The following is a 10,063-nucleotide window of genomic DNA, read 5'->3' as shown; positions in this document are numbered from 1 at the left end:
TTTAGATGACCTTTGCGCTGACGTTGTTCTCGGTCAGGACTTTCTGAAGAAACATCTCGAGGTTAGTTTCTTCCTGGGTGGACCGGAAGCACCCCTGAAAATTGGATTCAATGATTTCTCCCACCTTTCTTTGGCCGTCGCTGACTTAAACCCCTCTCGCCTATGAGTTTTTGCTTCCAGGTTGTACTCCCATAGCTGCACGCTCTCGTCGATATAGTAAAGAAGACTGGAAGTTTATCAATGATGAGATCCGGCGTCTCTTGGAGTCTGATATTATAGAACCTGCTCGTTCTCCTTGGAGAGCTCCTGTACTAGTGGTCTCTCGTGGTAACAAGAAGAGACTGGTTGTCGACTACTCTCTCACCATAAACCGATTCACCCAGTTGGACGCCTATCCATTGCCGAAGATCGAGGAAATAGTAAACAAGGTCGCTCAAGATAAGTTCTTTAGTTCGCTCGACCTGCGTTCCGCTTATCATCAAGTTCCGTTGTTACCTGGGGAGCGACACTACACGGCTTTTGAGGCTGGCGGAAAACTGTATCAATACAAACGCCTGCCGTTCGGCGTCACTAATGGGGTCGCCGCGTTTCAGCGCGCTATTGACGAATTTATTGAAGCTAATAAGCTGAAAAAGGTCTATGCCTATCTCGACGACATAACTGTAACGGGTTCGACTTTGGAGGAACATGACAGCAACCTTCGAGCTCTACTTCAAGCTGCTGCTCGGCAGAATCTCACTCTTAATGAAGAGAAGTCAATGATTCGCCGTACTTCTTTAGATTTCCTGGGATACCGGATTAGTCAAAACAAAATACAGCCGGATCCTCAACGTCTACAGCCTCTTTTCGAGCTCTCGCCACCCACGTCACCCAAAGCCTTGAAACGCGTCTTGGGGATGTTCTCCTACTACGCTAAGTGGATCAAGGACTTTTCTCGTCGCGTACAGCCTTTGCTCACTGCAAATCGTTTTCCTCTGAATGAGACGGCCGTCCGGTCCTTCCGTGATTTAAAGACTGAGCTCGAAAGGATAACTCTTGGGGCTATTCGCGACGGCGTTCCCTTCGAGGTGGAAACCGATGCTTCTGACTTCGCTATTGCTGCAGTTTTATCCCAGAACGGGCGCCCTGTAGCTTTTATGTCACGTACTCTTAGCAAGTATGAGCGGAACTATCCTGCTATTGAGAAGGAAGCGACCGCCATTGTCAAAGCAGTCCGCAAGTGGGCTCACTTCCTAAAGGGCCGAAGTTTTACTCTCATCACTGATCAAAAGTCTGTGTCCTATATGTTCGACCGAACCAATCGAGGTAAAATTAAAAACGCCAAGATCACTTCGTGGAGGCTAGAGTTGGGTCAATATTCTTACGATATCCGTCATCGCCCTGGTGTTCAAAACGTGGTCCCCGACGCTCTATCACGGGTATGTGCTTTCACAGGTTCTACGCGAAATCTTGAGGAGTTGCATAAAGCGATGGGACATCCGGGATACGCCCGTATGTATCACTTAATAAAAAGTAAGAACCTACCGTTCACTCCCGAGGAAACCAAAGCCGTCGGGCGGAACTGTCGCTCTTGCGCCGAACTAAAACCACGTTTCTACAGACCGGAACCTCGGGATCTGGTAAAAGCAACGAGATCGTGGGAGCGACTGAGCATGGACTTCAAGGGTCCTGTACAGGGACCGAATCCGTACCTTCTAGTGCTAGTTGATGAGTATAGTCGATATCCGTTTGTTTTTCCTTGCAGAGACATGACGTCCCGCTCCGTCATCGAGTGTCTCTCCGTCCTCTTCTGTTTATTTGGTTTTCCCGAATATATTCACAGTGATCGTGGGACCTCTTTTATCAGCAAAGAAACTCGTCAGTTTCTTACTACTCGGGGCATTGCAACGAGTAAATCGACACCCTATCATCCACAAGGTAATGGTCAGTGCGAAAAGACAAACCAAACGGTTTGGAGAACTATTAAACTTCTCCTTCACAGTCGTGGTCTGTCAGGCAACCGCTGGGAGGAAGTGTTGCCAGAGGCTCTTCACGCTATTCGTTCGCTTCTCTGTACGGCGACTAATGAAACACCTCACGAAAGATTCCTCCGTTTCCCGAGACGAGCTTTAACCGGAACCGCTATGCCTTCGTGGCTACTTAATCGAGGTGTTGTTCTTTTACGTAGGTTTGTTCGAACCAAGGGAGAGCCCCTGTGTGACCCTGTCACATTGCTCGACGCGAATCCATCCTACGCCCATGTTCGGTTTTATGACGGGCGCGAAAGTACAGTCTCTACATCCGACCTCGCTCCGTGTCCTGGTTCTCCTGAGTCGCTCCATGACGCTTTTCCCCCTTGCGACGCCGAAACCTCTCGGACCTCTGAAGGCGAGGCACCGGTACCGGTTGAAGATGAACCGACCTCTGAACCCGCCCCATCTCCTGGAGACGAAGTACCTCTCCCCGACATCCGTCGATCGGGTCGTGAACGTCGGGCTCCTGTCCGCTACGGAGACTGGTCTGTCTGAAGGGTCTTTTATCTAGAAGGGATGAATGTAATGATTTATGTTTCTATTGTTGACTCTGATTTCTATGCTATTTGCTTCTGTGCGTTTCTCCTTTCTTTTCCTTGCCTCTCTCCGTAATTATCATTATACGTCCCGCGTCCTGTTACATTCTATGTTGTAAATTGTTGATTAAAGCTATAGTAAACGAACTTGACGACGTTTATTGTTAGTTACTTCAAACACAAAAACTCAACATATAAAAAATAGTACCGGTACACCGAAACCCATTGCAGACTCACCAAATTTGTTGATCTATGATGCAAGCAGGGCAGGCTAGAAAAACAACTAGTCTGTAGTAAGGTTCGAACTGGCATTTGTTTGTTTCTCAACTCGCTCCTCTCTGAGCCTGTCTACCTCAGTTTGTAGAGCGATTGTCCTGGCTTGACTGGAGGTCGTGAGTTCGAACCTCACTGCAGGATAGTTGTTTTTCTGGTTAGCTCTGCTTGCATCATAGATCGACAGATTTGGCGAGTCTGCGATGGCTTTCGGTGTACTAATTATACGTAAGCTGTAGTCGTTGGTCAAAAAGCAGCTTCAGAAGGGCTAGATCTCCTTGAACATATAAAAAATACATCGTTTTATAGGCTCAAATTTAGATAAATAGCCCACCTGACTGTTAATAAAAAAATTAAAGATAACACTCAGTTCCAAAAATCAAAATCCAGTTACTTCCTTAAAAAAATTAAGTCTAGTCATGTAGGGTAATTTTGCCCAAATTACTTAAATCAAGTCAGATTATTTCGCCAATTTGACTTAAATCATAACAAAGCTAAAAAATATGTCCTGTGTCGTAATATTCGGTAGTGTCCATGTTGCATTTCAGATTAACGTTTATGTAGGTATTATCCGTAAGCGTTTGGTGCAAAAAGCAATCAAAGAGTTTTAAGAAATGGAAATTTTTGCTTCCAATTTCTTTAAAAGGTGTTTATTATTATTCGTCTCCACCCAGGCGTTTCAAGTCGCTTCGCATGAGTAGTTCCAGCGCACGAGACGAGTTTGTTTTGATAAATTCTAGAAATTCAGTATTATAATAAAGTAATTAAATACCATCAATAGTAGGGTCAGTCTTTCTGTATAAATACTAGCTGTTCATGGCTGCTCCTTTGACGCTGGTCTAGAATCCTGTGGGGCATCTACCACTTTTTTTCACAGTAACGAGACGTAAAATAACGAAAAAAAGTTGTCAAAAATTAAATTGCAAAGAAGAAAAAAAGGCGCTGGTCTAGAATCATACCACAAGTATTAAATCAACGCACAATATTTGGGTTAGGGTGTGGGTGAGTCAAGTATTATAATAATAATTACTTGACCCACCCTTACCAAAACGCTAACCCAAATAATTTTGCGTTTGTGTGGTAGGATTCTATACCAGCGCCGAAAAAAACATGTAACAGAACAAATATAATAATAATACTTGACCCACCCAAACCCTAACTATCATGCTAAACATGAGGCTATTTGCCCGGCTTACCTGTTTACTGAACTTCCAAATTCGCACTACTGTAACCGAAATTGCGGCAAACAAGTGGGAAAACCTTGGCACTGGTCTAAAATCCTACCACAACAAACACTATTTTGGTTGGGGTGCAAACTAGGGTTCCTCTTTTTCCTGGATGTTTTCACTTCCGGGATCGGGATTGAAAAATGAAAATTCCCAGGAATCCCGGGATTCCCGACGAAAAAATTATACCTAAAATTTTGTCATTATGACATTTAAAATTATTTTATATTAGCTTCAAATATTTATTTTTATTTAAGCTCATTTATGTTCTTTAGTCGTGCTTCTGCAATCTTACAAGACCTTCTCGTATTAAAGTCAGCACCCTTTTTTGTTTTTATTGAATAAAAAGCGCATGTTTTTTGCTAGAATAAATTTAATTAGTTTTTTTTCCGCCGGTAAGCGCAAATAAAGCAACTCAGGCAATGACTTTAACAGGGTTGGTCTTGTTTTTTTCTTTATATCAGTCAAAAACGACAATTTTTTTTAGGTTTTGCTATGTTGCCGAATAACTGGGATTAAAAAATAAATTTCCCAGGATTCGGGATTGTTAATTCGGGGAAATCCCGGGAATTTCTCGTCGAAACATTCCCGGAGAGGAACCCTAGTGCAAACACAAATAATGTGCAGAAGACTCAGGTTTGAAAGTAAGGCTTGCAGTTTCCGGCCCAGCTGCGGTCATAGCCGCGAATTTCATGTAAAATCAACGTAAAATGCGAAATCGCCCAAACGTGCAAAACTTATGTCCCGCTAACGGTTTTCAGTATAGTACTCCATTTTCAGGTGTGCAAATTTTGCAAATAATGTTATTACAGCTGCACACATTTTTTTTTTATTGTTATTACAGCCATGCAATTTCAAGCTGCAAAATCGTCTCCCCCACGCAAAATACAAAATTTCCAATCTGGCAAAAGAAGGTACTTATTACAAACTAATTCTATAGCTGTTTACCGAACTTTAAATTTCGAACTTTGGTGACTGGAAATCGTATTCTGATCCTGGTCCACGCAAACAAAACAAAAAACATTAAAAAAGCTAAAAAAAAACTGCTCAAGATTTTCATGTCTATGTACTTTTTCAGTTTTATTAGGATTTAGTTTAAAATGCACAAATAACTTGTAAACACTACCTTTTACATGTCAGCTGTTTTAAGCTTTTTAAACTTATATATTTGTGCACTATGCGCTGATCTGGATTGTAGCTTTAAAATAAATCTGTTTTAAAACGCACTTTTTGTTCTACTTGACCTTTTCATTTATTCTGTAAGCAAAATATGGTTTAAACTTAGGGTTAAAACAATTTATGTATTAAATACACTGTAAGCACAAAAATATTGATGTTTTTCTCATATGTTACTGTAATTAACAATTAAATGTGCTTGGCATACAATAAAATTTGTAGTTTAAACAGCATTATTAAAATCAATTAAATAATATGCCATTTTCTCAAGTTTGATGTTTATAAAATAAAAAGATCTTATGAAAGTCACATATTTTTAGATTTTATACAAATTCAAAACATTGTATGTTTTTATTTCATCTTAAATTACATCTTCATTTCAAGTTTAAACGGTTACATAATGGAAAACATAATACTAGGAAACAGCTATAATATTATGATCCTACAAATATCTTAATTATACAACACAATTGATCAAGGCAATATATAAATGTAAAAACAATAAAACCACTTACTTCCTACATTTATCTACTTAAATATTATTAACAGTTTTCATTTAAGACAACATAACTAACAGTGCTTTAAGTAAGTGCAAAGAAGATAACACTTAAAAAATAAATATGCTACTAAACAAAATCCTCAAAATACTAATCAGAACCTAACATAAAATTAAATTCACAGTTAATAGTAAATCTCTACATTTAAATACCACCCTAAACAGTAACAAAATAAACAGATGTTTATCACAGTACATAAGACATAAAATATGCACATAAATATAGGATTATATATATCTTTTTAACAGTTAATTAAACTTTTACATAACACAAATCGATAAACAATATTTTTATAGACACATTTGTGGTGTCAATAACATAATTATGAATATATTTATTGTTATTTTAAACATCTTTTTAGGGAAGTTATTTTTACTTTGCTAGTGTTTGTAATCCCTGAAAACAACTTAAGGGATTTAAGTTACTTAAAATTATTGTTCATATTATCGCTGAAAAATGCCAAATTAATCTGTTAGTGGTGATTACCCATAGATTACTTGTGGGACAGACCAAGATTGTTGTTTCTCACGATTACAAGTTTGTTTTGTTCTTATTTAACAGTTGCCACAAAGTGTTAAAAAAATTCCATGTTTTTCCAAAAGTATTTTAAAAGCAGTTTAGGTCATGTGTTTAAAAGAGTGTCGAGAAAAACAAAAAATTCTTTTTTGCGGCTTTGAAAACCTAGAATTTTTTGGGGGGAAAGTTTTAAAATTTTTTTCTATTTTTTTTTTCACAAAATTGTGTGGCAACTCTGAGCTAGTTTAAGAATCCTCTATTAAAACATGTATTTTTACATTCGTCAGCGTAAGTGCCTATAGTTGTTCAACAATTGTGTTTATGCTGTTTTCAATCTTATCAAGTTGGTGTGATGATTTGTTGGGTCCCCTTCTACTTGTCCACTTGATATTTTTTCATCTGAATAATCAAAATTGTAAGTTTTATGTTTTGAGTCACTATACTTTTACTAGGAATCAAATATAAAAATAAATCTGAAGTGCTAGCCATATTTCGTGGATTTAACAAAAATTGTATTAGTAAACATTAAATTGAATATAAATTACAAGTGTAGATCTAAAGGAAGATGTTTCAATACGTACTAGTATCATCATCAATTAGATATGCTACTAATATGTATTAAAAAGTTTTTTTAAGATACTTCACTTTACATAACCTATTTGGCTTTGTTATTTATGTTCATGTTATATTACAGATACTACTCGCAAGCAGCGTGTATAGTGCATCCAAAGATTAACTTGATTAGGTAACTTTGGACAAAAGCTAATCAATGTTAAATGTCAATGCTGCTAATACACTTCTCCAATCAGAAGAACATTATTTATCCCCATAAAAAATTTAAATTTGATGTTTAATTCGGAGTTTAACTTTTGTGTATTCGTATGTCTTGTATGTGTAAAGATTAGGCTTGAATTTTTCAAATTGCAGCAAAAGTCTTAGTTAGAAAACTTATGCCGTTGTTCAGGATAATTTATTTCTTTGCTCAGTTAAATGTAAAACTCACATTTCTGTATTGTGTTTCTGTGTTATCAGTTACTTGTGGTTTTTGTTATTTCAGCAATTCCAGAAGGTGGTGAGAGAATTGTTTTGTGATTTAAAAGTTGTGCGCAAATTGGTTGCTGATTTAAAAGGGGTGCAGCAAAAAAAGTTTTTATAAGTTTGTCTGACATTGCACTTACAAGGTTTTTCTTATACCTCCATCTTCCAGCCAGTCCAGCCAGTAATATGGTAAGAAGGCCACTGAGACAGATTGCAAGAGTTCCCCGTGGATCATTCCCATCTAAAAACATTTTGCTTTTAACATGTCTTAATCAAGAAGTTGCAAAATAAAACAGCTGCACAACTCAAAATTGTATGATGGTTACAAAGAGCAAAGAACTAATTGCAGGCTGCTAATTAAAATTGATGTAACATGCATATTATGTATGAACAACGGTGTCCAACCTGCGGCTGTCGATCAATAATTGTGCGGTCGTTAACATGTATTTTAATAAGCATACGTTGGCGGTTGATATGCTAAATGCAGATTAGATTTTTTATGACTTTAAGGAGTGCAGTTAAATCAGTGGGCTAAGCCAGTGCTATTCAACCTTTTTTGGTTTGGTAAACCCTTAAAGTTGTTGTAACCAATTCATGCACCGTGTTTATTTAAAAGGTAAACTGAGGTAAAAAGTGATATTAATATCACCATGACAATTAAACTGAGCGGAGTTGCCGAAGTTTTACACACTGTCGGTGAGAGTTTCGGATACGACTGCAGGCTGCTTGCGAGTACTATTTCATTTCATAAAACAGCATTCAAGCAATTTTATGAAGTAAAATATTGATGGTTCATTAAAATTTAGTGATGCACCCTTGTATACCTTTTAGTACTGGTGCACCTCATGCATATTTTGGTGCACCCTTACCCTGGTTGAAGAGCACTGAGCTAAGCTCTTTCGCCACATTCTCAGTGAACAGATTTCTTATGTGCGTTAAAAAAAACTTGATTTCATTGATGCAAAATGAAATCAGTGTAAGAGATGTGTAACAATCTGAATTGTGGGGTCACATAAAGAAAAAATAAGAAATGATTAAAATAATAATTAACGGCTGAACAGGCATGTGTTACTGCGAGTTTTTGAGCGGAATTATGGCAAAACTGTGGGTCAAGTCAAGCAGTATTATCCCACGAGTTTGTTAGACAACAAAACGTCTTTTTAGGAATAATTATGTAATGACGTCACGATTTACAACTTTTTAAGTCATCCCTAAAAAAATTCAACTAAGGCCGTGAGAAAAATAAGGCTGCCAATGCGGTTGTCAAGAGCTAAAAGGTTGGACATCCCTGGTATAATCACAATTAAAAACCAGCTCCTGTTGGAATTATAATTGTTAACCAACATTTCGGCAACCTATTCAAATTGCCTTTTATGCAGTTGAATTTCAGTCTAATCGTGCAAAGCGCAGAAAAATGTTTTTGTGTAGTTTATATTGGCAAAACTTTTAACTTATTTGACACAGTAGGCTTATAAGACGATTTTCATTATGCTCAGCACATTTAAAGCATAATTTAACATAAATAGTACTGTGTAGCGTTTGAGTCACATGGTGCAACATAGCTATTTTGGGATAGATTTCCCTAAAACAGAAAGAAACACATTAATAAAAATTACCCAAAAAAAAAAAAATTAAAACAACTTAAATTTACATTAACAAAAAAAATTTGTAAATAACATAGTTTGGAGGAAACAGGGTCTGGTTGCTATTTTTCAATTTCTCAACCAAAAGCACTTTCCTGTGCTAAAATCAAATGGAGTACCTTCTGATTTGTGATAACCCAAGTGTACTATGTGCATGTTTCTTCAAATTTTACTTGTTTACCTTGCAACTTTTTACCTGTCGATTTTGCAGTACACGTGTTTGATCCACAGACTTTATTGCTTTTGCACTTAATTGAGCCGCAGGTGCAGTTTGCCATGCAATTGCTGTCAAAGCACATACTACACTTACGGTGGCATATACCATCATCTTCTGTTTTTGCATAACCCTCTTTGCAGCTGAAACAGTTATGCAGATCTATTGAACCAGTTCTGCTGTATGCACCATAATATGTTATATTATAACAATTTTGTTTAGAATCTTTGAAACTCTTTTTTTATTGACCTTAAAATTTTTTTTTTTATTATTCGAAACTTAATATACTATTTTCCATTTTTGCAGCCAAAACATGTTGAAATGACTTAAGTCCTAGTCAAGTCATGTGAAAATAACAAGTCAAGTCGTTATTAGAGTCAACTTTAGTCAAGTCATTGGCATAAAAATAAAACATTAAATTATTAAAATTGTTAAGCTTGACAGGTAATGAGCAATAGCTCAACTAAAAAAAAAGAAAAAGGCATCATATAGCAAGCAAATTGTTTTACATGTAAAAAAATAAGATAAGTAACCCTTTTATTGAAACACATTTATTAAAAACCCTTAATTTTAACCCAAGTTGTTTGGCACATTGACTTAAGTCAAGTAAATTCATTTTGACCATAGGACATCAGTCAAGTCAAGACATTTTAAAACAAGACATTAACTTAAATCATTACAACGGTGTCTTAATTTATCTATAAATACTTTTACTGACTGAACACAGGGTTATGGGTATAGAATCTAAAGCAAACTCTTTTGCTAAAGGAACGTTTTAAGCTCTACCTGCACATATTGTTATCATTACAGAGTTCCATTTCTCCGCACTGTTGGTCTCCACAGTAACACAAGGCTTGTGTATCACTACAATT

Source organism: Ascidiella aspersa, chromosome 4, assembly GCF_963924565.1.
Source record: "Ascidiella aspersa chromosome 4, kaAscAspe10.2, whole genome shotgun sequence".
NCBI classification, from domain to species: domain Eukaryota; kingdom Metazoa; phylum Chordata; class Ascidiacea; order Phlebobranchia; family Ascidiidae; genus Ascidiella; species Ascidiella aspersa.
Note: the sequence above shows the minus strand (reverse complement) of the source record.